This window comes from Colletes gigas, unplaced genomic scaffold (assembly GCF_013123115.1).
Source record: "Colletes gigas isolate AHSC1104 unplaced genomic scaffold, ASM1312311v1 Colletes_gigas_Sc00007, whole genome shotgun sequence".
Lineage (NCBI taxonomy): Eukaryota > Metazoa > Arthropoda > Insecta > Hymenoptera > Colletidae > Colletes > Colletes gigas.
This window is the reverse complement of record NW_025106636.1, coordinates 2,448,055-2,475,901: the sequence shown is the minus strand read 5'-3', so window position 1 is coordinate 2,475,901 and position 27,847 is coordinate 2,448,055. Positions and strand designations below refer to the sequence as shown.

The window sequence follows — 27,847 nt, the reverse complement described above, 5'->3', positions numbered from 1 at the left end:
GTTCAAGACATGTATCGATATAGTGTTGTTCGATAAGTTTTTATCGCAAACGATTGTTCGGAGATTGGTTCGTCGTATCGCGGTAACCTGGAGCAAATTTGTTCATTTTTCACTTGGTTATTTCCAAAGAGTTTCCAGAGCGACTGGCGAGCAAAGAAGAAACGTACTATCTATCATGTACTACTAGTTATCTTTGGTTCGCCGAAATACCGGCAAAATTTCCATCGTTTCGTTAGGGTTCGCGGTCGATTATCCGGTCCAGGTTGGATGTAAATGGCAGGAAAAAGTGGTGGTTTTAACTGCACGGCAACGGGGCGGCGCGGCGTCTGAATTATAGCAGTTTTGCAGGAAAGTTCTGAAACAACACACCCGTTCGGTGGAGGGTACGTGTTCATATACGAGCGCAAAGGGACGGGGGCGGTCACGGATTTCGGCGGGCCACGATTCAACCGACACGGGATAGGACTATTGCCAAAGTTTTGAGATATAGGAATACTTGTTTTTCCAAAACCGAGCCGGATCTCTGCGTTTAAAGAGACGACGGCACGGCCTATAGGCGCTTCGGAAAATCACCGACAATACCTTAACAGCGATAATTCGTTCGAGAATCCCTAATAATGGACACTCTTTGCGCCAACTTGAACAGTTTAAGCGCGAAATATACGACTTTGGGGTGTTTTGCGAGCACCGTTTCCTCGTTCGGTACAATTTACCTTTCTACCAATTTCGCACCAACTTGCGTTTCTGCGTGCAATTTTACCTTCGAGTATAATACATATAACCATTCCGTTTTTACGCGTAATGTCGCGTATTGTGTCACTGCGTTTTCCTTTTTATCGATAGTCCGTGTTTTGTTGAAAGTTTCGAGGCGCACCGCGTCGCGTCGCGTCGCGTCGCCCAGTTTTTAAATAAGAATTTATACACGATGCGCGCGTCATTCGCGCGCGGAAAATGTACCGACACTCCGCAACTTGGAAACATTATGGAAATGGTGAATTACGGCAGTTGCGGCGTGCCAGCAAAAGAGTTACGGCTGTTGATAAATTTATTAAAGGACGAAACAACGAGTCGGTCGGCCGCGGTTATTATTATTACATGGTCGTACAAATATTGCCGCGTGGTTAATTTGCCGGTCGCCAAAGCTGTCGAGGATGTTGTTAAACTCTGTCTCGTTGTAAACAAAGCTCCCGTCTCGCCGCGCGAAACGGTTATTTTTACTCAACTTGGAACGAACGTTCTCGTAGTTACGCGTTTCGTTCGGATAACACCGCGATCTCACTTTTGACCTTTCAAATTGAATTATAAATATTGAATCAAGGCGGCACAAGGTTTAAAAAACGGCACAATTTCCCATCCTTGTCTCGATGCAATGCAATTGTCGTTATTGGAAAAGGTAGGGCTATGGGACGTGTGATTCGAATGAAACGACAATAATTACTGGTAGAATGTACTTTTTATTAAATGATACGTAAAATGTATATCTCAGAGTTCAGTTCTGTTCTCTAAGAGATCTGTTACAAGACTGTGACGAAGAAAGGCGAGAGTGAAGCGCAGTTCGTCCTAGAACCCATGACCAAAACTCCAGACATATACAATCGTCACTGGAGATGATTTTTGTAACAACGTGAGACGGTTAGGAAATCCAACAGTCGTTTTCCTTTTTAGTACATGAAATAAAGTCGTTGTACAAAGAAAAGAGAGAATAAAGGGCAGGAATGGCCGTAGACGGGGAGGGAAGCTGTATGTATCGCGGTTAGTCTGATGCATCCTGATGGCATCGGTGTCCATTATCTCCTTTCTGCACGTATAGCGGCAGAGTCGCGTACCACCGATTAGTTTGCCACTTTATCGTTTAAAGCCGAGCTCGTAGCGAGCCGGCCTCCCGATGACACGGGGTGAAAGGTCGACGATAGGAAGGCGAAGCCGTTTTGTAACTCGAGCCGTAGTTAGAACCACCGGTTGCCATTCGCGTACTTCGTTATTCGAGCCTTAATGCGTTCCTAGCGTACGAGATTCTAGATGCAAGTAGTACGCGCACGGTGCAGCCTTCACTTATTTGCTAAACAAATTTTACGTCCATCGGTGCTGGTCTTGTAAACTCTGGAGAATTTTGTTCGGTGGTTCGCGCTTACCCGTTGTCCTTTACGCGAGAAAACATGTGCCGAGTTACGTGTTCGACGTGGCAAACACGACGGCCGGGCTGCTCGTAGACAACGGATATCCGAATCTAGACTCGCGTCAGAGGGGATTCGCGTCAAGCTCGAATAAAACAATGGAGGATTCGAGACGAAGACAATGCGGGCTGTTTCACCGATGGGGTGTGGCGCGGTGCACCGGGAGGGAAGGTATTCTGTTCATCTACGCGTATCTAAGGTAACTGCGAGCTTCTCGAGCCGACGTACCTCGGATCTTCTTCTTCCGCTCTCCCTATTTTACGAATTCGCTCCTCTTTCCTCGCTGTTTGCGCGAAAATCCTCCTTTATTGCATAATTTCGATATCACGTATTTACCTTGCGAGACGAAATCGGAGACGAGTCTTCTGCTCTCGACCATGCACCGAGAGATAAACATTCAAATGGGCCAAGCTTATTTTTGTACGTTGAAAGGGCTGATCGATCTTTGCCTGTGGTATATCGAGCGTCGATCGGATTTGAAACGATCACCCGGCAATTTCCGGCTGAATTTAGGAAGGTTTTCTAGGCGGGAGCAGAGGGCGACGAAGAAAGAGATTCAATCGGGAGGAAGCAATTTGCTGGCGGGTCCGATCCAGTGACATTCACTGTTCGATCATCCCTTGTGGGGCTGCTCAGGCTCGACCCTCGTAATTGACCAAAGTTTCTAACCCCCGCTACGCTCGTACAACCGTGCACGAGATTAATTTCCGTAGGTTCAAGGTCTTTCTCTGTGGCGTGACACCTCGCTGCTGGCATTCCTAATCAGTCCACTGGGTTTCGATCTCATTTTATTAAGACGGAATTCCTCGAATCGAAACAGCGATCGAAAAAGTAAAGGAATTTTTCTTCCCGAAGAACCGTTCGCGAATCGGAACTTCCGGAATCGAATGACAACGCGTCATCCATTAGGATATTAATCGGGCCGCGAACAATTTCTTGGCACGTAGCAAGCCGCGACGCGACGCGGTGTCGTCTCTGGTACGATTCCAAATTTCGATGAAAGAAGAAAAATAATTGTTACCCGAGCATATATAGCGACACGCGGCACAGAAATTTAAACACCATCGGTTTAATTAAACCGGTACTCTCTAATTGCGCGCCGCGAATGTCGTTAATGCACGGATCGAGGAACCGGCGAGATCGACGAGGAACCGAGCGATTCCGGGAACTTACGGACAAAAGTCTGTCTGTCGGCCACGTTGTCTTGAATTTTTATTAAACCCGATGAAACTTTCATTCTACTCGAGACCACTACTCGTTCCATAATAAAATCACGAACGCGAGTCGAAACGTAAAATATGTACGTTCTCGATCCGATCGAAACCTATTTAGAATAACTGTTTTATCCTGGAATCTTATACTTTCCTTTGCTCCGGTATATTTAAATTTTGTCTCCGTTCCCTAATTTCTCTTAAGCTGTGCGCCAAAGGGGGACAAATTCGATAAAAGAAATAAAGTAAGAATGAGCATCGAACGTCGATGGTATTCGACAGAGGGAACGTTTCCAGGTGAAAACAGAAAGAGAAAAGAAAAATCGAGGTCTCGAAATAACAGAAAAAGAGAAATACATCCTCCGCGTCTGCGCGTATTTTCGTTTTTGCATCGGATCCTCGAGGGCGACGCGAAAGGATCTACGGTGATCGATATACGGATCTTCGTGGAACCGTGAGTTACGATCGGTAGGTCGGAGCTGGGATATTTGGTTGTTGTTTCGATTCTCGAGATGGAAACGTCTTTATTTTACTTGTAGACATTGACAAAACGTTGTCGCGGAACGTTGTTTAATAATTTTCAACGAACCGTTCAATTTTTCATCCGCTGGCAGACACTTTGTTCGCGTGCTCGCCGAAAATTATGTAGCCCGATTGTTTTTCCGGAAGGTGAAAGAAAGTTTGCAACGTTTACGGGTACCCAGGTGTCCCCGCCTGGTCGCTACTTCCGCGGAGTCTCTTTAAGCCTCGTAACTTACAAATTGCCAAGTTTTTCTGCCGGTATCGTTTACTTTTCGTCCTACGTTTCCTCCTCTGTTTTTAGTCTCGAGGATACGCTTATAGCAGAAGCTCTTTCCCGGCGAAAGCATACTTTAACGACTTTGTTTTCGCATCGAGTCGTTTTTCCAATCACATTGCTTCGAAAATCGAGGAGAAAATTTGGCTTCCGACCGGACTTCGTTATCGTTCGTTTAAATAAAGACATCCGATCGCGTCGTAATATCGTCGACTACCGTCGGTGTGGGTCGTTGGTGCCCCACCGCGTAATATATGTATGTAAAAGACGTCCGGTGTTGGTCGGAACGCAAATTATGATTGTGTCGTGGTTAACGAGACTGGGCACGTGCCAGAGGTAATCAGATTATTTTCTCTACAGTCGCTTAACTCGATTATTTTAACGCGACGTGGCACGAGCCTGCTGCATTACCACCCTCCCTGCCTAACGAGTGACGTCGAAACACGCACTTCACCGGTGAGGACCCGTCGAAACGACCAGCAAAAATACTCGGAAAACTCCTCGTCTACGCGAATATCTATTTCACGGCAACGATGCACGCGCTATCCTGGGAATAATTTCCACGCGTATCGTCGCCGAGTGAAATTGTGAAAATATAAAAGAAATTTCTGACGCGCGTGTCGGTCTCCGCTTTCCCGTAAACGAAGCGAGAAATTGCCGATATTTTTTTCATCGAACACGCCGGAGTTACGTCGCTTGGCGGGGTCAAAATTTGTTGCCGTCGTATCCGAACTGCTTTTAAAAGAGCCCTTAACGGAGCAACGACCAAGCGTAAAGCAAAGGGCGAATATTTTATAATTAACGAAATAATTTATCGAGCTGACGAGTACAAGGGCCTCGAGTTACTTTAATAAAAATTCCACGGCCGATGAAAAAATAAATAAAACGAGGGTGAACGCCGACCGAACGGGGCGGGGAAAAAATGATGTTATTAAAACTAGCGCCGCGGCATGCTCGTGTTTTTCACTTACGCGCGTACGCTCGCGTTCCTTTTATAAATCGAGCGTGATTGGATTCGAGTGACCAGCGATAGATAAATAGTTTTAAATTCGCGCCGACCAGAATTCCATATATGTAGTTATGTTCATATCTCATTTCTCGCAACGTTTCGAGGTATTTGTCTGTACGCGAACGACGCAGGAAAATCGGTAACTCTCTCGGTGTACATTGGTTGTCTGGTAGACGGACGATCTATCAATTTTACTCGAACAGAGTAGAATAAACGATGGGTGGTTTCAGCGAGAACGTGACATTCCTGTAAATGGAGGTTTCCTTTGAACTCGACGATAACGAGGCAGGGAGTGGTAGGATTACCAATCTTGATTTATGCAACGATAGAATCGGGATCGATGAAATTTCTTCGCGATACGTTGTAATTTAAATGTCGAAAGAGTGGACGGATAGCAGGGTGGTGACCACAATACGATCGAAAAACATTATCGATCGCGTCGAACTTGTTTAACGCTCCTAACTCTCTGATTCAACGCGTCGAAGCATTTGTTTCTCTAACGTCGTGCACTCTCTCTCTCTTTATGATCGATGTCGGAGACGACACCGATAATGGTGAAGTTTACGGGGTTCGGGACAGTCGCGTTGACGGTAAGGACCACTCGAACGGGTCAAAGTCTTTGCGCGAACGCGTCAAACCATCAGTTATCACGGCATATCGCTTCTTCCTCTACATATACGTACATATAACAGAGAGTTTCGTTCGCGTTGATGCTTCCGATTTGTTTCATTAAATTTTTATTTGAATTCGTGTTAATATTTCGTGAACAAGTTGGCATATATAAATGTTTAGCTAACAACGGAATATCTACTACGTTATTGAATGAACGCTTCGAAGATGCAAGAAATATCAACGGTTCGGAGGGTAGCAAAAATTCAGGACGCCGATATTTGAAGGAAAAGTTCCTTCGAGTTTGCGATTCGTCGGTGTTCTGCAGAGAATAGCCGGTGCTTGGAATCCTGGGCGTTAATATTTCGGCATAATGCGCCTATTCGAGATATACGACGAGCGATTTCTGCCTGCGAACTGCTCGTGAAGTTTATCGCCGCCCCTTTCGTGTCGGACGTCGCTCGATGACAGAAAAACTCGCAGAAAGAGAATTTATACGAGCACGTCGACCCTCTCGGTTCCAAGGACTTGCTCTGCTTTTGTCACTAACCTGCTGCTCGTCCTTCATCGTGATTTATCTTGACGAGAACTGGGCGAGCCTTTGATGGCCGCGGTCGCGAATTAATATGGTAACCGGCGACTATTCGTCCCCAGTCACGAGACGAAACTTGTGCCCGCGATATCAAAGTGAAATTTAATCAAACTCGAAACTTGAATTGGAAACGTCGTGTCCGATCGATCGAGCGACTCTTTTCGTTTTTAATACGGCTGCACGGGGAGTTTTGCATTTAAATTTTGGTTTCCTCGTGCAAAAATGGATATTGGACAAATAAATGTTCGCGTAGGTCTCTCGATCGCTACATCGAGGAGGATTTCCATTTCCTCCCTTACTCCTGGTCTCTTTCGAAGCTTCCGCGAGCCTAGCTGAAGTTTACTAAATCCAAGATACAATAGGCTGTGCAGTTTAATCCAGCTCATGACTAATCCAGTCGAGAAACTTGCCTCCGTGGAAACTTCATCTTCTTCGCTCGAGAAGACGAACGAACGAACGAACGATGGTAGTCATCGTGTTTAAAGTTGAATTATTCTGGCTTCGTCTGCAAGGGATATACCCTATATGTATCTTTTCGTTTAAGTTGGACCGTTCGCGTGATCGAACGTTTCTTCAGGAATCTTTGACCATTTTCAACGGTGCTAAAAGAATGGATCAGGAATGTAGGTAGACATTAAGTGAGAAAAAATGATACTCGAAACAGCGTGCGGAATTATAATATGTACGTTATAGTGTCGTCGAGGTAACGGAGAAAATCACGGTATGGTTGGTAGCGTGTTTCACGGTGAACCGACGCGACACGACGCCAGGCGACGCGACGCACACATATCCGTCCATCTTTGACGCTCAAGAGCCCTCCAGTTCCCGCGAAAATAACGCGATAGTGGCAGAAATGCTGAGCCGTAGTTCCTTCGAGTGCCAAGCGCATTTTAGGGGGTCTAAAGTGCTCGAGAGAATCCCGAGGGGTTCTTCGACGCCCTTCTTCTCCCTGCGTTTCCTTCTTTTCTCTTCGGCTTCGAAGAATGGAATCGTCACGATCGCGATAATGAAATCTGGCTGTTCGCGGTCGAGTAGGAAACATCGCGAACGGTCGTAGTTAACGTGGCATTCTTTCTTTTTCTCAGCTCGTTACGAACAAACGTGCTTGTTGTTAGAAAACTAAAGTTTCTCTCGTTGCGCATTCGCCCGGTGATTCGTCAGTTATAAGGGGAATATCGTTTCGTTGGAGAACGAAAGAAGAAAACCGCATCGATTGTCCCGGACGCGACGAGGTGCTCGAAAACTTACAGGGTCGATTTTTATTACGATTACCACCGGCTCGTCGGCCTCGTCCGCGCGGCAACAAAGCCCCGAACAAATTTTACGGCTTCGTTATTATCAAGAGTATCTCACATTGTTGGCTTCTGCTTTCAGCGACATGGACGTAACGATCGAACGTTCCTAATCATCGAGCACTTTGGAAAGCTCTCGACCCACCGAGTGCAAGCACTAGGCGATGCACTGGGCAAACCTTTGCATAGAGCCTTCTAGGGAAGGAAAGGCATAGAATAGGAGAGAGTTGGACAAAGGGAGCAAGAGAGGCGGGGGCGGTGAAGGGAGAGAAGGGTCGGAACTAAATGCGCCAGTATGTGCAAACTACCATTCGATCAAACAATTCTGCACAATGGCCGCAGACACTTGTCCTACGTATCTGGCTCGTCCACAATTCCTTTGGCAGTCACCCCTGTTTGCTGACTTTGTCAGCCGTTCCTCAAGCTGACTGCAGACTTTTTGATCCCCGACGTTCATTGGCTCTCTGTCAGCGGTCTAGCGTCAGTCTTCATTTTCCTTAATACAGTGTTCTTGGTGACGCACGGACAAAGTAACGATCGAGCTCTCGAACGATTCGAATTCTCAAATTCACCAAGGATACCACGGAATAGTACGCTATACGCTACCTGGTACATTTGCTCGATCGTTGGTTACGTTGGGCTACATGTTTTATTTACGAGCATCTTGAGGGAAGAGAAGCATGAGGAACGTTGTTGCGCTTTTAATTAATCGTAGACGCGGAGCTCGGCGATTATACAGACAACTTTGCTCACGGAATCTTTGACGTTGAAATTTTTTAATGGATTTCGTGTCTCGGTGACATTTAAGGGCACATGATCATTCGAATCGCTGACAGATTTCGTTCCATAAAATTCAACGTGCTCGATGGCGCATCTTTGAAACGTTTCTCTACCTATGTATATACGTATACCATTTATTTATTTATTATTTTTATTCGTTCTTGAAACGGTCGAATTTTCTTCTTGTTCGTAGCGGGACGGAAGTCAATTTATGACGTTCTGCAATCCCTGTAGAACACTCGCGATGCAGTCGATACGGGTCACGAGCGTAAGTACTGACGTAATTAAGGTTGCGACGTTCCTGGATTTTTCCCGGGGTCGCGATTCAGAGTCGCTTTCGCGGAAACGAATGCGAGAAATTTATCAAGGGTGGATGCCTTTCAACAAATATTTGAACTTGGGTCGCGTGCTCTGTTTTAATTCCCTTTGTACGCGTTTAATATCGTTAATACGTGTTTTTATGACCGAAAATCCACTTAAAAGTTGCGCTATCCGGGCTAACAGTTACTACCGGGTGGGCGTTGATTCGCCAATTAATCCACGGTCCGTTAGATTCGCCGTCAGCCTCGATTATTTATCAATGATGCTGAAACGACGCGCCGTAAATCGGAATATAATGCAACGGCGGGGGTGTTTCGTCGCAAAGAAAACGGGTCCGGTTATCTTTCCGCGCGAGCAGCCTCGAGGAAAACCGAGATCGAGCAAAGGGGGACGCCACTTAGTCTAACGAGAATATAATCGATGATATACTGCCGCGTGGCTTAATCACGCGCGAAGATAAAACCGTCCTCTTTATCTCTGGACCGAGTTGAATCTAACAACCCTCGTGTCATCTGGCCACCCTTGGCTTCCTCGTGGGACGCTCATTATGCGTCTGCAGACAGAGGAAGATTTCATTACGCCGTCTGAGAAGACTTTTTTACGGTTCCGAGCGACATATATCTCGCGCGCGGAATTTCACTGAAAAGCGAGCAAACGTCAAGACCGAATAAGCTCCGTTACTCTGTTTTCATAATTTTTAATAAGGCGATCAAGTTGGCGAGTTTACGATCGCGTATGTTTAGTATAGAAGGTGTTCGGTTACCCCTGTGAAAAATTTTAACGGAAGATTCTTATTGAATGATCGCGAATAATCGAAAGCGTCATGCTGGACCACCTAGGTATCATTTTCTGGCCTCTTTGGACGCGCTACGCGTCTACATCGTCCATAAAATCCCGAGAGCCGTAAAGATGCGTTGCATTCGTGCGTAAATTCCGCCCCCGGTAGACGAGTTTTACGACTGATTTTACGAACTTTTCCAATGCGAGATACCCGCCATCTATTATCCTTCTTCCTCGTCTATTTACTCCTCTCTTCGTCCTCTTCATTGTCCGCGATAGGAATACTTAGGGTGCAACGGAGCTTGTTTGCACTTGGCGAGCTTCGGCTGGGTAGTTTCTTGGCTTGTGCACCTTCGTCGAAGATTAGGCACGATCGCTGCTCCCGTGTCATCGTTTTCGAGTAATGAAAATCGAGTTTTTAAGCGTGAACCTCGGAAACGATAACCGTTTTCTTACGGAATCGCCTGAAATCTAGTTTCAATTAACATTGCGTCCCCGACGACACGGAATTCTTCTCCGAGTAAGAAACACGGTTTCTCCCTCGATATTTGCAAGCACCAACGACCCATTTCGCGTTCGTTATCCTCGAATTCGCTGCAATTTGCAATTTTGTCCATCCATCGAAGCGATTTCACCAGATTTCCGGACGGTTCGATCCGATTCACCCAGTTTTCGTCGCCGAAACATCACCGGCTGACACGAACGCGTCTCTACATACTCATTCTGCCGGTAATTCACAGACTATCTACTTGGAGCGGGATCTATTAGGTATTACGTAGCCAAGTGGATATAGGCTTTGCCTGATTATGGATTACCTTCCCGTTGGATGACATTCGCTGGCAGAGATAGCTGCAAATAGATACGTGCGCGTGTAATATCTATGGGGAAGCGAAGTGTAGTCGACGTTGTGTACCGCGATAGGTTGCTAGTAACAGCTTCGAACCGCTCTTGTAATCATTTCTCTCCGAGAACGAACTCGATTTTTACGAGTATGCTCTTTTCATCTTAACACATACCGTACAACAAACGACAGTTTGGTTATGGATATAAATGATCTCGAGATCGGTTCGTCGTACAACGTGTTTCTCATATTGAATATCGCCTTTGCTCGTTCTTACGATTCATGTACCTTCGTACAACCAAAAGTTGTCATGTTTGTTAATTACGCGTAGAAAAAGAACATTTCTCGACGAAGAAATGTTCGAACAAAAAGTGCACACCTCTCTCGCGGCATTATTTTACCGTAGTTGCTCGTATCGACGGTGGAAATTGTGTCGATCAATTGTATCGCATCGTTAATGAACACGCGTTCGATTAATTTATATTAGTCGAATACATCGATTGTGCGTACGCATAATAGCGCGACGCTATCGGCGAAGCGGGATAGGTAGTCGTTAATTTTTATCTCATCGAATCAGAATACAAAGCTGCACAGATATTTCGCTGAACGACATTATACTCGACAGATTGGCTTTGATTTTGCACACGACGCGTCAGCGATCGTTTCGTGTGATAATGTGGTATTGATGCATCGGCTCCAGTTTACGTATCGATTACTTTGAAACAATAATACGTACGATACAGACAGGCATCGACGGTGCACACGTCAAGTCGACGAAATTATCATTTTTACTAACCAATCGTTCTCCGACGATTCCAACTTTATTCCAACTGGAAACATTCGTCGATCGTATGTTAAAAAATTTTGCGATTCGAATCACGCGACGCGTCGCTTGTTTGTTTTGGTTTCCAGTAGTAAATACATACATATATTGATTCGATAGAAAAGAGGTAAAAGGAGGTAATCTTTAATTCGGAAATTCGACATGGAGTCACGTTGCTCGGCGATAAACGTTTTCTTAGGGTTTAGCGAGACGCCAAGTACCTGCCATTCCGTGAAACGGAGTAACTAGTTTCGCATGGCCGGGCCGATAGGTTCGGGTATCGAGTTAATCGGCCATGCGAGCGGCCGTCCCGGCCAGTCTCGCGCGCTTTTTTCCAAGATTATTGAGCGGTCCGCAGGTCTAGGAAGAAAACTGCTGCCAAGAATCTTGTATCGACGAAAGGAACGCTGGTCTGCCGTTGACTTCGCGAATAGGAATACGGGTCAACGGGTATCCCGAACAGAAATAATGCCTCCGTCGTTTTTAGCGGCTAGCTCGAGCATGAGTAGCGTCTCGTCGAGCGAAAACTACGCTCGAATCGCCGGTCTATCTTCCAGTTTTTCTTTTCTTCATCCTTTATGGTATCGCGAAAAACTTGCTTCGACGCGTAGATTTAAAAGAAAAGCGGGGTTTCTACAGATTTTTAAGAAACGGTTGTTAAAGCTCAAGCATCGGAAGTTTGCCACGTTTTGACGACCTTCGGTGCTTGTACGTGCACTCCGAGTTACGATCGGATGCACAAATTGCAGAAAACGCTTCCGGCGCCGCGAAAACCGTGTCGAAGTGGAAGCTTTCGAAACACATCCGTCAGAGACTGATTCTTCCAGCTGTCTTGTCACGGTAATCGCCTCCGACGTGCCGTTCTGGAATCGGAATCGACTTATTTTCAACAAACGTTAACGACCGACCGAACGCGTTTTCGAATCTTCCTTTGTTCGAAGCTCCCGTTACCAGAAAAATGCTAGAACCTGTCGAGGAATAACGAGAGACAGTTTCCTGTGGCTATTTCGAAACGTTTCGATGATTTCGGTGAAACCTGGATGCTTGGCAGCACCGAAAATACGATGGAATTCTCCTTTTACCAAAAGTACATTTAGTTACGATTTCACGGAAGTCGCAGGTGCTCTCGTTCCTACGAAATGAACCATACTTCACGACCGATATTAAGTTCCGGAAGCGAACCACTCTCGAACGAGCAGACCTTTTCGCTAGATTAATTTCAGGCGCTTGGCAAAATAAATTTTTCTCGACGTCGCGTCGGGGCGTCGTGTCCTGCGCGCATACGCGTAACATTCAATTTCACGACGATGATATTCGTTTTGTAATTAGGAAGTTAAATGGTATTACGCGATAGGAATGTGCCACCGATCGTGCGAACTTTTCTCTCGTTTTCCATTATTCTTGTTCTCGGAACAAGTGGCGTCGCGGAAATCGATTTTTCGCAAAATCGAGTATTCGCAGAGTCGGGGAGAAAGTGGTCTCGGTGTTATTCGTACAATGTTCGACAGAGCGTAGTTCGGCTTCTCGTTTCTTCGTTTTTCCGCGTGACGGGAGACACGACATTTTTTCCGCGGCGATGATTTTTCGAGGCAAACGGATTACACGGTTGTCGGACGCAGCGCCGAGAACTTGTCGCTTGATACAGAAACGACGAAATCGAGCGTGATAATCGGTTTCTATCGCTCCGTGATAATTTAACGGGATGGGGTCATTTTCCCTCTGAGATTCAATTCCGTCTTCAACGCGTTGTTTAATCGCTCATGGCGGAACAATTTTTGCCAATTAGTCTGGACGAGTTCCACTACACTATCCAACTAGGCAACATCGGAGATAAAACACCTTGTATATTTTTAACATCCTCCTTGTCGATCTTTATTTTCGTATTTTGTGATTGTTTCGCTCGTGAAAATATTGTTTCTGTATATTTTGCTACAACATACCTAGGGCTGTAATAATACGCGTATAATATCCTCGTTCGAAGGAGGAACGTTCAAGTTGGAGGGAGAGATCTCGTATCGCGAGATTAAAGACGTCTGGAGAAGACAATCTTTTAAAATAACCGCGTGGACGAACCGTGTATAATTCGCGAGCAAAGCGGCAAGAAAGAGACGCTGTCCTTCTTGTTCGCGTATCACGCTACGATGACAATGCTACGGCGCTTTAGCCACGGGATCCTACGAAGCGAAGAAAAGAAACCAGACGGCGAATAAATATGAGTTTTCGAGTACTGTCCATCGCTGTCAATGAGATGCGACGTTTTGTGTCCACGGGAACGACTCGGTTGCAATATTTCCATCGCCGTAAGCAATTCTTTTGCCTCGTCTTTCTTTCACGTTTCAGTTTGAAAGTTTCGAAATGGTAGAATGTTTCGAAAGTAACTGACAAAAATCGCGAACAAGAGGGAGAAGCAAAAACGTTCGACACACCCGTGTACCGTCGAAATCCCGAGTTTGGTCGGAACGTGCGAGCAAATGAAATTGCTTCGTTTGTCGCTTCGGTATCGCGTTTTGTTCCTCGTTCCGAAAATTATATGCGACGTTTGATTTTTATCGATACTAATCCTGATCGGGATCGCCGTTCGACGAAAGAAACAAAGAGAGCCTCTCACGGTCGAACGGACCGTTGTAACGATTATTACTTATTTCTGACGTTGCAGAATTTCCTCGATAATGAAAAATTTAATCGCTCGTCGTAATCAACCGTTCCTCGCTTCACTCCCTTTGTTCCAAAAATCGCTGAAACCCCTTCACGTCGGATGATACTTTGAGACTCGAGGAAAAATGCTCCGAGATTGCTGCCGGCATCGGGAAACACATTACCCATTCGATCGAAAAATGTATCATTTTTGTTACTCGGTCCTCTTATCGCCTAAGAACATATATCGATACGTACGCAATTCTTTCCTGCAATTTTCAATTTCATCCTCGAACATCGCTGCTCGGAACTACTTGTACGCTATTAATTTATCGCGCGCCGAAATACATCGTGAAACAAGACTGAACGGAATAGCATATTCTCAACTCCGCTCCGTAGCGAGCGGATGGAAGCGCAGCGGATTTCCGCGAGAATTTTCACCGGTGTCATGAAAAATTAAAAAATTCCAACGCCACTGGTTATAAAACATTTCTAAACAGATTTTTCGCGACGCAACCTACATTTCACGGCAACGTCGTCGCCTGTCTTTCTTTTGCTTTTGTCGAGCCGGCTGGCTATTGAAAAAATCGAAACAGGAGCAAGGAATAATTAACTTCCTTCCCGTGTTGCGCGCTGTGTTCGCGCGAAATACAGGAACGCAACCGTGTAAACTTATTTTCGTTATTAATACCGAAACACACCGCTCTCTAATGAACGAGACCTGAGTATACGTTATTCGGTGACCCATATGTGCAAGCAACTATTGTCTGCCAAACTAAATTAATTATTATTTCTGGTAGGCGGTTTACATCTTTTGTATACACGTACTATTGTTTCGTTTGGTAGTTAATCGTTGAAATTCGATACAAAATTGAAAGCATTGTTTGGCACAGAAATTTTCAGCGTGCAGCTGGGTCGGGAATAAAAAATATGACGATCAATTCTCCTCGTCCTAGTAGTCGGTTAATTTGTTATATATTTGGTCATTTAACGTTTTAAATTAGCAAAATGCTACTTTTTCTCACCGTTCCTCTGTCAGGTGCATCGATTCGTTGAAATTGGTACAAAACAGCTGACTTTGAGAGCAATTACGATTACGTTATATAGCAACAGCTGCGCGATGTTAGCAGTGTCCTTTTGACGCAACTGTCGCCGCAATAAACCGGTGCACGGTACCGAAGACCAACCAGCAACCATTTCTCTCGGCGTAAGCCCTTTTTACGGTCGTGCAAACACTACTCCGACCCATTGTAAACTACTCTCCAGTTCCCAGCGCGTCAGCTTCTCGCGTGTTCTCTCAGTAGGTAGACAGACACCGTTGCAGACAATTCACTCATCGTCGGTCAAGTGAGAAATTGAAATTACCACTTTTTTTTATTTTTTATTAAATTGGGAAGCTAGGAAGAAGGTTAGATCTTGCAACAAGAATAAAGGTAATATCGCGTGTCGTCGATAGCGCAAATTCCACAACTTGTTTTATTATTTCCGACAGAATAGAAGATAATCTGATCGTTGGAGAGTGATTCTTCTTTCTCGCGGAAATTTAACGATCCGCAAAGCCTTGGTTGTTTCGAGTAGATAACTCCAGCGCACCCGCCTCTTCCTTTCTCGCGGCGATACGCCTCGTCCCCCGAAGCTCTGTTTCTCGTCTAGAAAGGCCTAGCGTTTCGGATAGATGCATGTTTATTGCCGCATTAGCGCGAGACCGCGGCAGAGTAAAGCCAACCAGCCCGGTAGGATTCCGTTGGTTTACCGGAGGATCTCGTCCTCTCCCGCAAAATATCCTACCCGGAAAATTTGCTCGTTTTGCATTCGCATTACCGGAAACAGCCAGGAGCCGGAACCTTTCCAACGACGGTCCTCCGAGATGAGCTACACCGGTTATCGAGCCCACCTAATGGCGGCTACTTACCCCCGATTCAAGTCTTTTAAACGAGACTCTGGTCGGGAAGTTAGCAACGATGGCTCGACCGATTCAAACATTGAACGCGTTAAACCTTTTTATCGCGACCGAGAGACGAGTATTCCCGTCGTTGAAACCACCGGACGACGGTATAATAACCCTCTCGAAATACAACCAGAGATACAAGACGCGTAGAGCAAATTCGAATAATCAAGCGTTGAAATAATTATTTATTCGTGCAAGCGTACGTTCGAAAAGCATGGATTTCCAAATGTGCAAAGTAAAACCGGGGTTTCGGTGGAAACGTTTGTTCGTATACGGGGTGCAGAAAACAATGAGCAAGTCCTGCGAAACGCGCAGACCGTTAAAACGCAGGAGCAAAACGATCCTCGACCACCATGGGTATATTAATCCGTAATGGCTAAACGATTAGTCAGCCTTCCCCACGCACCGCTGACACTCGCACGCGCAACCTGCGCATGATTAATAATCATAGCTGACCGTCGTTATCGGCGCGAACGTTATCGTTATCTTCCACCTATTTGCTCGCTCTTTTGCGCAACAACGAGTCTGTCGGAAATTAATCCGTCAACGAAAACGCGTCGATCCTTCCGAATAATTTCAAGATAGCGATCTCGTTTCTTCTAAAAGGATAAAGTATTCGATCGGATCGCGTTCGTTTAAAAAAACCGACGGCCGCCGAAACACCTGGGAGGAACAGGTGACGCACCCCGAGCGGAACTTGATTGGAAAACGTGTTCACGGCGCGTGAACGAGTGACCGCGCGGTTGAAAGATTACGTTGCACCCAGCGAGGGTACAACACGGACGTGATATTTGCTCTGCACCGACTACATGTGCGGCGCATCTCTGCGGAGGGACGCCAGAGAGGGATGAATTATTCGTTGTCTCTTGCACTCTGCACCCTCGGACACTGACATCGCGTTGTCCTGTCCGCCGTTGCTACCCTCTGTCGCTGACACTGTCATCCATAACGTTTGCGAGTCTTCACCGACGCGCCGTACACGCACCATGATATTTTCACCAAGGAAACCCACCCGGCGCTTTGCGAGAGAACGCGCTCGATAGTCGCACTCGATGGTTCTCGTTACTTTAACACGTGGACAAACGATAAACGGACAGTTTTTGCACTCGTTTGCACCAAAGGATACCCAATCGTTTCGCTTTTGCCCAGATATTCGATCTACGTTCGTTCTTCTTTACGAGAGCGTCCTTGCGTCTCGCTGCTACCTTCCCAACTTTTCTTTTAGCCAGCCTTCTCGCAAAAAAGGTCTGATTTGCGTTTCAAAGATGGAGGACAGCGTCCTAAGAGAGTGGCAAAGTGCTACGAACGCAAAGTTAGACGGGAAATTCCGTCGCAAGAAGTAGGAAAACGAGAGCGGATGGTATCGGGGGTACGCGTATAAAGGGCGGTCCGAGCGAACAGGAATATCTGAGCTACACGGGGCTAATTAATTGATCCGTAAATTAGCGGGCAACAATGCGCGAGGATCGTGTGAAAGCAGCGAATCACGGAATTGCCGGCACGCGTGCGAACGTAAGAATACGTATGATCTATGCGGTATTTCGAGCACCCTCGTTCCACCGCCAAACCGTCCCCGTCGAATTCCGCGTCCTGCTCGAAACGCTAACGCTCCAAGGGTCGACTTATCGTTGCTACAGACTTTTTCGATTATCGTCTCTCTCCTCGAGAATAATAAGAACGTCGATCAACTCGAAGACGCGTTCGAACGTGCCGGAAAGTCGCTGGTTAGTTTTCAGGTCTCCGAAACGGAGGAATGAGTTTTTTCAAAAGTTGACCGTCGCTGCGATTAAAAATTACACAGAAAAAAGACACAGGAGGGAAGGGAAGGGAGCGCGCGCGACTGTAAATGAGCCGAGGAAGCTGAGTAATTTTCCACTCCGCTTCGAGAGTGCGCAGCGTGCCGTGCAAGAAACAAAATAAATGCCGAGAAAAGAACAGCAAACCGGGAAGAGGAGAGGAGGAGAGGATGCTGTAGACACGCGAGTCAACCGGGAGGGAAAAAACGTCCGTGTGCTTTTCACGAGATCTTCCGTCGCAGTTTTCGGTCCTTTGCAGCGTGTGTACAGCATGTGTGCATACCTGTAGCAGAAGCTAGGTCGTAAAGGGTCGCGAATTGAGTGCACCTGTTGCGACGCGTTCTAGCCGGCCTACACATCCGCAAGGTACAATGCGAAACACGCTCGCTCGCAAGAATAAGGCTCGTCTGGTGGCACGGTACGCGATTAATATTAAATCAGGGAACCAGAAAGAGTCGTCCGTCACGTTTGTACCGCGAGCAAACCAAATAGTCCCGTAGATCGAAATAATTATCACAATTTTTCCAATTTGTAAGCACGTTTGGTCATAAAGTCGACAGATAAGCGTTTCAGTGCTTGCCCAAACGGTCGAACGCGACGAGGAGGAACGTTCCATCGCGATCCAACGCGGCGTTATTGGGTGGAAGCACGATAAGCGCGGCGTTCTCGATGTTCGACGCTATGAAAACGCATCGCCGATAAAAACTTGATCGCGATTAGTCCGAAAATTGTTAATCCACCGCTAGGACCGAACTAAAACAACCCTCGAAGCACGTTGCTCCATCGATGGACAGCTGGATATCCCCTCGAAGATTCTCCGATCATTCAACTTATATATTTCGATGGTGTTTGAGCCCTGGGTTGAATCGTAGTTTACTGGGTCATCGATACTTTGGCGAATTTTCGCCGTTGCTGAAACCTCAGACCGAAGGCTCCTTGACTCTGTCGCGTCTCCGAGCATGCTCGTTGTCTGGCCATTAGCGAGCAGCTCGCGTTTTTCTTCTTTTTGTCGCGTCTGGTGGTCGTTTTTGCGCAGACACTACCCAGCTCGAAAGCTCATCGGGCTTCTTGCTCGGTTCTGCCGACATTTTGTGCAACCGGGATAACGATTTCTACCGTCGTCTCGTGGGTGGAGGCCTCCGTCGGTATTGTTCCGCGCTTGGATCAAATTATAAATTGGTTACTGGTCCTATCCCAGTTTCGAGTCCTTGACAAGTTTTTAAAACTCGAACGACTCGGATCAGCATAAAAATATGCATCTGCACGAACGGGGATAAATGGTTGGACATGGTTGCGCGGTGTTCGTGATACGCGTGCTCCGTTTATTCGATTTGCTCGCAGACTCGCGAGACGTCTTTTAATTGCAACGTTTCTTCGCTGTTAGATTCCTGTTGGATAACAAGTATAACAGCTTATCGATTCATCGTCGAACGTCAATAAGTAAGAATGGTTCGCGGACGGACGCGAAATAATATTTGCGATTCCGTTCGTATCCGTTTTCAACCGATCTAAAGGTGAAACATGATCTGCAAACTATTCGTTTGTCGGGTTAATTGGACTCTTCGTGTAATATTCCATCAAAATTCATAGGGAATTATTATCAAATATTTCAGAATAAAAAGAATAGTTTGCTGAATTGTAACGTTCCGGATAACGATCAATAGTAATTGGTTTGGTCTTGCAAAAGCAATTTGAAATATTTGCCGTGCGTTACTTTTGGTGCGGTATCGCGTTTATTGTAACAGAAGAAAGTGGTACCATTTAGATTCGTTGCATGGAATGGGGTTTTTAAGCGTTGCATGTGTTTGTTGTTCGCCTTAGATTGCGCTCACGCTCCTTCATCGTCGACGATGACTTTACGGAACACGTTGTAGGATTTCTCTGCATGCCTGTTAGTTTCCCCCAGATGTTCCGGAATTATAGCGAATCGATACCAACGGAATGTTCCGCCCACGGACAAGCAACGCGCGCTGGAATGCAATATCTCACTGTTTCGTTATATTAAATAAGTTAAATTGCACGCGTTAACTAGCTTATTACAGGTAATCGAACAAGAACGTGAACGTATCCGGTAGATCTTGTGGCAAGCGTTGCAATATCTCGATGGTGGTTATGTAATAATTTGAAAGAGTCAGGTTTAGTCTCGTTTTAGTAGCGCCAGGGGAAGGAAGGGTAACCGCAGGCATCGAACGCGTTATTAGCGAAACAAAGACTGTAGACTGGCGGTTGGATGGCGTGGATCGGCTGGTGGTATGGTCCGATTAATGCGACGGTGCATCCTTTCCATAAATACTCACCGACACGAGGATGGTTAGCGAGACGCCAATGCGGTCGCCTTAAATTTGCGAGCTAACGTTACCTTAAATTTTCCCGTTCCCGGCGCTCGCGTTCGAGAGCTTAGAGTGCTGTTCTACATCGGTGCTTGTTGTTTATCGAGTGCACGGTGGCGCGGCGATTAATTCGTTGGCTCGCGTCGCGGCTTTGTTCTCCGAAACGTCGCGGTACTCGCGATACCCGTGCCGGTAAACATTTTTCACTGAAATTTCTCAGGTGCCGGTTTCCCTGCGCCGTAAAAGAGAGAGATTAATTTCGATCGCGGTGCATCGCGTCGTTCTAGTCGCGTGCCGCGCGCAGAATCTACCGTTCGTAGACAGCGCATCGATTAGAGACGCGCATTAAATTTCGTTCAACGGCGGCGAACGCGCGGTGCACCGCGTCGCGTCGCGTTGTTAACGCGTTCGTTGGTTGCAAGCATGCGATCCCCGAGTATAACCTAAATCCTGCTTAAGCCGAGTTACAACAACGTTCGTGTAAATGCATCCGCGGCTCGCAACGCTGCCAAAGCGTAGTTTAATAATACACTAGGAACCGAAACCAGCAAAATTGAGGCGCGTATCGAACCAACGAGTGTACCTTGATGCCTCGAAACGGAATTAACAAGGTTAACGATTGTAAAGTTTGGTCGGTGCGTTTGAAAGGACGCGAAGTGAGCATAGGTCGTTAGGGGTTAAGACGTAAGCGCGGAAGAAAGGAGAGAAATGAATAACGTAGCAGGCTGGTCGGTGGGGTGCATCGTCCTCGACGATACACCCTCGTGTGTGCAAGTGGTTTGCGCGTCCGGTCTGTTCGATCAGCGTGACACGGTGCATCGTCTGCGTAAATAGACGTGGAGGATGCCGGTGCGGTGCCACCGGTTGCCACCGGTTGCCACTTTGCAGGCAAAGCGTGCACACGATTGTCGCGCGCACGCGTACTCGACCCGCGTCGCTTTATAGACATCGAGGAGAACACCCTTCCTTGCCCTGCGCCTCCCCGTACGGACCGTTGGTACCGCTCATAACCAGCCGAGTGGGGGCAGAGCTCTCCTCCGCGGGCTACCCTCGCCGGAGGATATCAAACTCAGTCGCAAAGCGTACGTTGTCGCGTGTGTTTGTTCGCGCCTCCGCACACGTAATCGTTACTCGCCGCCGCGTAACTTTCACCGCCTCGAACCCTACCAACGCTCTTCTTGTGCTGGATATCGATATCGATATCGATCGTTCGACTGCCAATCGGTCGGTTATCGTTGTGACTTTCTGGAAACGTCGATGGAGAGGAGGCTCGATCCTCGTGGCAGTGACTTGTTGAACACACCGGCAATGAGGTGATTATTCGGAGCAGTCTTGCCGCGAACCACCAAACCCGTTGACAAGTTTTCGGATCGTGTTTCTCCGCCGCCTTCTATAAATGCCGAATAAATTATGAAATTCCGGAGGAGCGTAGTTTCCAACAAGACGGATAATTTCCGGTCGACCGTCATTCCGACGTACTCGTAGCTTTGCTGCTACAGTGTAGCTCTAAAGTATTCCAAATAGAAGATCTTGGAGGCGCGTAACGCACAAAATCCTCTATCTCTTGCTTGGAATAGCCTAGTAAATTTCATTCGAGACGAGTAGAATTTAAATTGAGAGTGCGCGTTGCACCGATGCATCGGCTGCTCGTCCAAAGATTAATGCTCTGTCGTGAAAAGTTTAACGTATCGGACCGACTTGCGTCTCACTGTCATAAATCTTTCCGAAATTCCGCTAATAGCCAAACGAATCCGCGATCCGCAACATTGGTGTCCGTCGTTTGTCAACGGCCACCGCGGTCGATTATATTATTGAAAAGTTGCAAAAAAAAAGTCTGGCTGGAATCGACGAACGAATCTGGGCAAAACAGTTTCGTCCTTCACCCCAAGGAAGGAAATTGAGGAGCATCATCGGTGCGGTTTGTGTGCCAGAATCAATAATTCCGGCGGCTGTCGGGTATAGAATAAAACTCGCGAAATATTACAGCCAAATCGCGACAATGTTGGACCGCGCGTTGTTTCCGGTGATCAGAAACCGCGAATCAATCGGCACGCGCGTATATCTGGCGACCCAAATTCGCGTAAATTAGTCTCCCGAGAGGGGAAGTCGCGAATCACTGGTGAACGCGGATCGATGAACCAACGCGAGGCGACGCGACGCGACGCGATGCGATGCGACGCGTCGCGGCTCTGTCGTGGAAACTTCTCGCGTAAGAAAATCGATGCACGAGACGCTTCTGGTTCGATACGATCGATCGAACAGAGAGTTTTTTCGAGATGCATTACCGATATTGCTCGAAGATTATTCATTCCTCTATACCTACGTGAAATTAAAAAGATTTGGTAAACGGTAGGAAAGAAAATGTTGTAAACGGTGTAAAAAACGGGAAACCCGTTTTGTTCCAACGCGTATTGATCGATGACACCTGGTTGCATCTGGTGTACACATAGATATCTCTGTGCCGTTTCGTTTACGAGAACGTACAATAGCGCTAAAATGAGATATTCCATTGAAACTACTCCGAGCTGCAAGGAACTCGATTATCGTTACCAGCGGGTCTGATCTCGTGCGTCAACCCTGGTACATAGATTCTGGCTTGCTGTTCCGCCGGTCTTCAATTTCTCGTTGTTTTCGCGGACCGTTTATCTGCTCGTCCTCCATTCTCTGCTCTTCCCGCCTTTCGTCCCTGGGAAATGAAAGACCGACGGAGAAAAACTGGGAACAGAATCTCCGAACAATAGGCGAATTTTACCTCCTTCTCGCGCCAAGAGTTGCCGGTTTTGTCGACGTCCTTTCCCACCGGCTAATTTTCAATTATCGATCGCGCGCGCACCCGCGACTTTCCTCGGGATCCAAAGTCGCCTAAAAGGCATCGAAACGTCCGATGAGCTCTTTTACCGAGCAAATTGGGTCACGGATGTCGCATTGCCAAAAGTTTACCGTATCTTCCTTTCGGTATTTCCCCGCTAAATGCCCGTTCGATCGACGATCAGCCGCTCTGTTTCTTTATCTGTACATTTTATCCGGATCGGTTCGTAGAGAGCAGCAACAACAGAGAGCAAAATATTAATACGGGTGACGAAATGATTAGGGTATAATCACGATTCGCGTACTACGCAAGAGGAAACTTGAACTTGAATCAACCAAGATCATTCGCGTCACGCTGCCTTAACGTTTTACTTTCACGTAAGTCGAAACATGGGTAGCCGAATTCCTGGTTGGTGGTTGGTTGGTTCGTTTCTCTCGAGTTCTATTTACCATCGATCTTTGCGAAGCTGTTAAAATTACGATTATTTTTGCTGTAAATTGATTCGCGTACGAATAAACATCGTTGCGTTAATTTCAGGAAATAAATGTTCTTTCTTAAAATAAACGTAATCGAAAAGAAAGTACAAGGAATTTGATCGCTGCCGTGGCTATTATCGAGGAACGTCGATGGGAAACAGTCGACGGTTCTCTTCTTAGAATTTCATTTTGACCGTTTAATATTCCACGCTATGCGCAGTATGCCGGTCTTTGCGGCGACGTTGTCGTGCCACAGGCTGTTTTCATCGCAATCTTACCATTAACTCCCTGTGCAAAGTCGTCCCTCAACTTTGCACAACTTCCCCTTCAAATATGTCTTGTCGTCGTTCGCTTTAGCCAGTTTCTCGGCAAACCGTGGGCTCGCAAAAAATGTACATAACTTTGAAAGGAACGCGGCCAGCGAAGACTCGGCTAGACGTGCCGTTGAAAGATGCACGAATTTGCTCGTTGATTTGTTCGCGGAAATTGTACACGGACAGGATAATTGGCTGTTTGGATAAACGTGCCGCTTTCGCGCACAAAGCGACATTTTCAATTACGTTTCACGTTATACCCGATCGTATTTGCGTTTTTAATACGTCACGTCGTCGAAGAATTTCTGTCGCGTGCTTTCCGTCGTAGTCGGCTCGTTGTTACGCGTTGCCGCTACAGGATTTCGCTTTCGTGTGTCGCTAGAGTCGATCTCACGTCGCATTTTCACCCCTTTTCCTCCGCTCCGTAGGAATTTCTGCAACGCGGACCAGGTTCTTGTTTCTTCCTTTGATTCCCCGATCGCGTGCCGTGATTACGCAACTAATTATCCGTATTTTTCCGAGCTCTAATTATTTGTCGTTTTATTTTCGTTATAAAACGCAAGGCAAACCATTTTTCTCGGAGCAACAAAGACCGTGATTCGTTTTCTACGATGGACGTGCCGATTATTCGAGGAACGTATTCCAAAGGGGATCTTCGATTCGATCGACCGCCATCGCTTCGTACAGACTTCCTCGGTCTGCAGAATCGAGAGTGGAGTCGAGAAGAGGTAGTTATTTCGAATCCTATCGGTGGTTCGTTCACCGAACTAGAGAACAGACTGGACCAGATGTCGGCTAAATCCGTACCATTCGGCGACTTTGGCCGCAGCTCTCTTGCCCTCTTCCATCGCGGAGGCTCGCATCTAAGCAACACTGACATTCGTCCAACGAATAGGATTTTCTTTCTATAGAGTGGCTATTCAAAGTCGCTGAAAATCATCGACCGTTGTATCAGGATGCAAGGAGAACGTTATCGGTAACGCTATCAAAAAAATGGTATACGATATTTACCCGGCGGATAATATTTTTTTCTTTCGATCGCTCCGGGTCTCCGAACAGCGACCAACAGTTTGCGGTACAAAGAACGATCGATCTGCAACGTGGTTTTTTTTTCAAAACGAAACGATACGTTCGTAGTATCTAAAAGGGAGGGAACCTCGCGATAGATATTGCAATTTTAGCGCACGAAAATGCGCGCTAGACTGAAAGAAGAACGTGGCGTTCCAAAAATATCGACAGCGCAATCCGTGTTAAGTATTATATAAACAGTCTGCGATGACAAGATGGTGGAATACGTCGAGGGACGTTCAACGCAAGCCAGTTGAAAGCCTAAGTTCCAAGTTTAGCTAGATGACGCGGGTCAGCAAGGAGACACGAGTCTGTTTCTACCTAATACTAAACATAGCGTGGCGGGCGATGCTCATTTTAGGAAAATCGCGGCCCTTGGAATTCGCTGTCGATCCTCGGTTAACTCGACCAACTCGCAACCGGCTCTTTCTTGTATTTCAGTATTCAATTAAAAAACAGACAGCACCGGTCGCGTTACTTTGCCCCAGAAAGAAGGGCTCTCTGATCACCTGTGTAGAGTGTCGGCCGAATGAGTGGGAACGTCGCGTGCCGTGCGCGAGATCGATCGAAGACCGGTCGATCGCGCGCGCGAGTTCGAAATAAAGGAGGATCCCGACGCGAAGAAATTCCACGGGGAATAGCGATAGCGTTAGCACGCGCGGCGAATATGTCAGCGTTTATGGCAGCGCTTGGCTATTAATCAGCGCGAATCCTGGCAAGAGAATCCCGCCAAGAACAACGCGACCATTAAGTTTCGTGTCCCACCACCTTCGCTCCGGGACAATAAAACCGTCGGATTGGCGCGGTAAGCTCGTTCGCGGTTGATTGAATCATTGCGAGGTGGCTGGCTGTTTAGGATGACGCCGGAAATAAATGGCGAAGGATCGGAATAAATGTTGTTCCGTGGAATGCGCGTTCATTGTCTTCCAGCTCGAGATAGAAATAATAGGGAGACGGGTTCGCTAGGTCAGGAACAACTTGACATTGAACGATTCTTTGGACAGCGGTAAAGAGCGTTTCCGGAGAGTATGTAAGTCTCCTGTTACGCGTCGAGACCATCTGTTGGTCGCTGCAACGATAAATAATAACACGATGACGGGTAAGGGTGATTTCGTTCGATCGGCTGATCGTAGCAACGATGGAAATCGCGAGCCTCGTAAGACAAAAGGAAGGAAGCTGGCTTCGCGGGGGGTGGTGGTTAGGATGGCAGAGATACGAAGGCCGGAACGAGAAACTGTGGATGGAGGGAGCTAGCGATGACTATTACCAGCGGAGAAAGAAGAGGGAAAGAGCAAAATTCTTCGGCTGCGTAGCTTTCTCATTATCGCGATTGTTCCGCGATGGGTACCGGTCGACAATGGGCGACACAGTTTTTTCGTCGCGGATAAAAGGACGGTACGTCTCTCCTCTCCTTTCTGTTCGCGCTGGTCTCCTCTCCCTCTTTCTAGCCACGTTTCGAGTTGCTACATTTTCCATTGTGCCGGAACGCAGTTGAAACAGGTCTACAAAAGCATCGATAGTAGGTCATCGGCTGGTTTGTACACGCGCTTATTTACTTCCTCTTTGTTTCTCCTTTGCGTTCTCGTTTTCAATATCTCTCTCTATTGCCCGCGCATATACACACACACACATATTTACTCTCCCTATCTAATCCTCGAGTTCATTTCTTAAGCCTTTGTTCCACATTTTTCAACTTGGAAACGATCGCGAGCTGGAACGACTGATTGAAACCGTGACAAAATGGCGAAAAAGTGTAACGGCGAAAGCGATTAATCGCACCTCCGGTATCGATTATCGTGCCAGGTTTTGGCAACCAGCTTACCATTTCAAATGCAAAAGAAACGTATCGTATTTGAATAAATTAGTATCGGCGAGATGGTCTTTCTGCCCCGGGAAAATTGCAAGTTAAAGCGGACCTCTGCTCGGTCTAAGAGTTTGTCGGTCGAGTTTGTGCAGGACTCGTTACCAAAATAATTCGCGTCCAACTTACTCCTCTAGTAGCAAATCAACTTCCCGCGTCGCTCGCTACCTCTGTTTCACGACGAAAGCCTTTTCACGCTCCCTTTCCTCGTTCCAGATTAACTTTTATATCGTGGACGAGAATTCGGTGGGATTCCAGCACGCGCGCGGAGACAGAAAAGAAACATAATTTCGTCTCGGGGATAAAAGTGCGACGCGCGTTTGCAGCCGGAGTTCAAAGCAGTTCCCCGACCTTTTCATTCTCATTTCGTCGGCTCGACTATGCGAGGATCAACAAGGAAACCCCCGAGCTTGGTTGTAATTGCGAATTTCAAAGTTATCGTAGAATCGGCTATTCGAGAAATTCCTCGGCCGCGAAATTGCAAATTTGTTCAGCTGCGGGAAAAACTGGACATTTTCTTATTCCGTTCCCTAATTACGATCATCATCGTCCGTGTAATTTGTCGATGGTTGTAATAGAAAAAATGTAGTTGGTATGCTTTTGTCGTGAAAAGTTGGCCAAACCTGACCGAGAAATCGTTCCGTAGATTTTACGAAACCAAAAATGACGTTGCTCGAAACGCGAGAAAACTGCGAGAGTTTTGTTCGAAAAAACAAAAGAGAGACAACAATACTATCAATTAACGTGTACAACGGAACGAAAAGGCGTCCTGAATAAGGCCTGCAGATTAAAACCATACCTAGAAGAAGAATAAGGGAACGGGGGGAGTTGGACGAAGAAACAGACACTGGTAGGATGCAAGATGCACGCGAGGAAAATTATGTCGCGGAAATGTCGAGAATCTCGTGCTCGCTTTCCGCCGGTGAACCTGAAAACAGCCCTGTCGCGTACAAGTCGAGAGGACTCGCCGAGACACAACGACGCCAGCGGACGAGGAGACAAGATGAAGGGGATGAAATGGTTTCGTGACGCAATCAGTGGCGTAACTTGTTCGACCAAAAACTTGCTCCGCAACGAAAATCCCGTCTTCTATTCTTCCTCCTCTCCTAGGCGACTCTCGTTCGTGTCTGAAACCAGGGGGCATTGAACTCCGCAGTAGCAGTTCCGAATACGTCTCGATCTTGTTCCGTGATTGAAACTTTTGTCTTCGGTCTACCGAAGGAACGACCAACAACGTTCGAACCACGACCAGAAATAACATTTTAAAATACAAGTAGATATTGGTGTATATCGGTTTCCAGTAGTATAGGTCGATAGCGTGCCAGCCGACGGCGTAGTTTCTTTGGAACGTAGCGACTTTAGAACGTTGAAAATACTTTGAAT

General features: G+C 46.8%; 1 protein-coding gene across 1 annotated transcript in view; it reads left to right on the top strand.

Annotated features, from left to right (window-relative positions):
• The first annotated feature begins 21,029 nt into the window (after positions 1–21,029).
• Positions 21,030–27,847, top strand: part of LOC122396431 (RNA-binding protein Musashi homolog 2) — a 74,566-nt gene continuing 67,748 nt past the window's right edge. The window contains exon 1 of the mRNA XM_043394815.1: positions 21,030–21,249. The gene's annotated coding sequence lies outside the window, so the exon portion shown is untranslated. The remainder of the gene's footprint in view (positions 21,250–27,847) is intronic.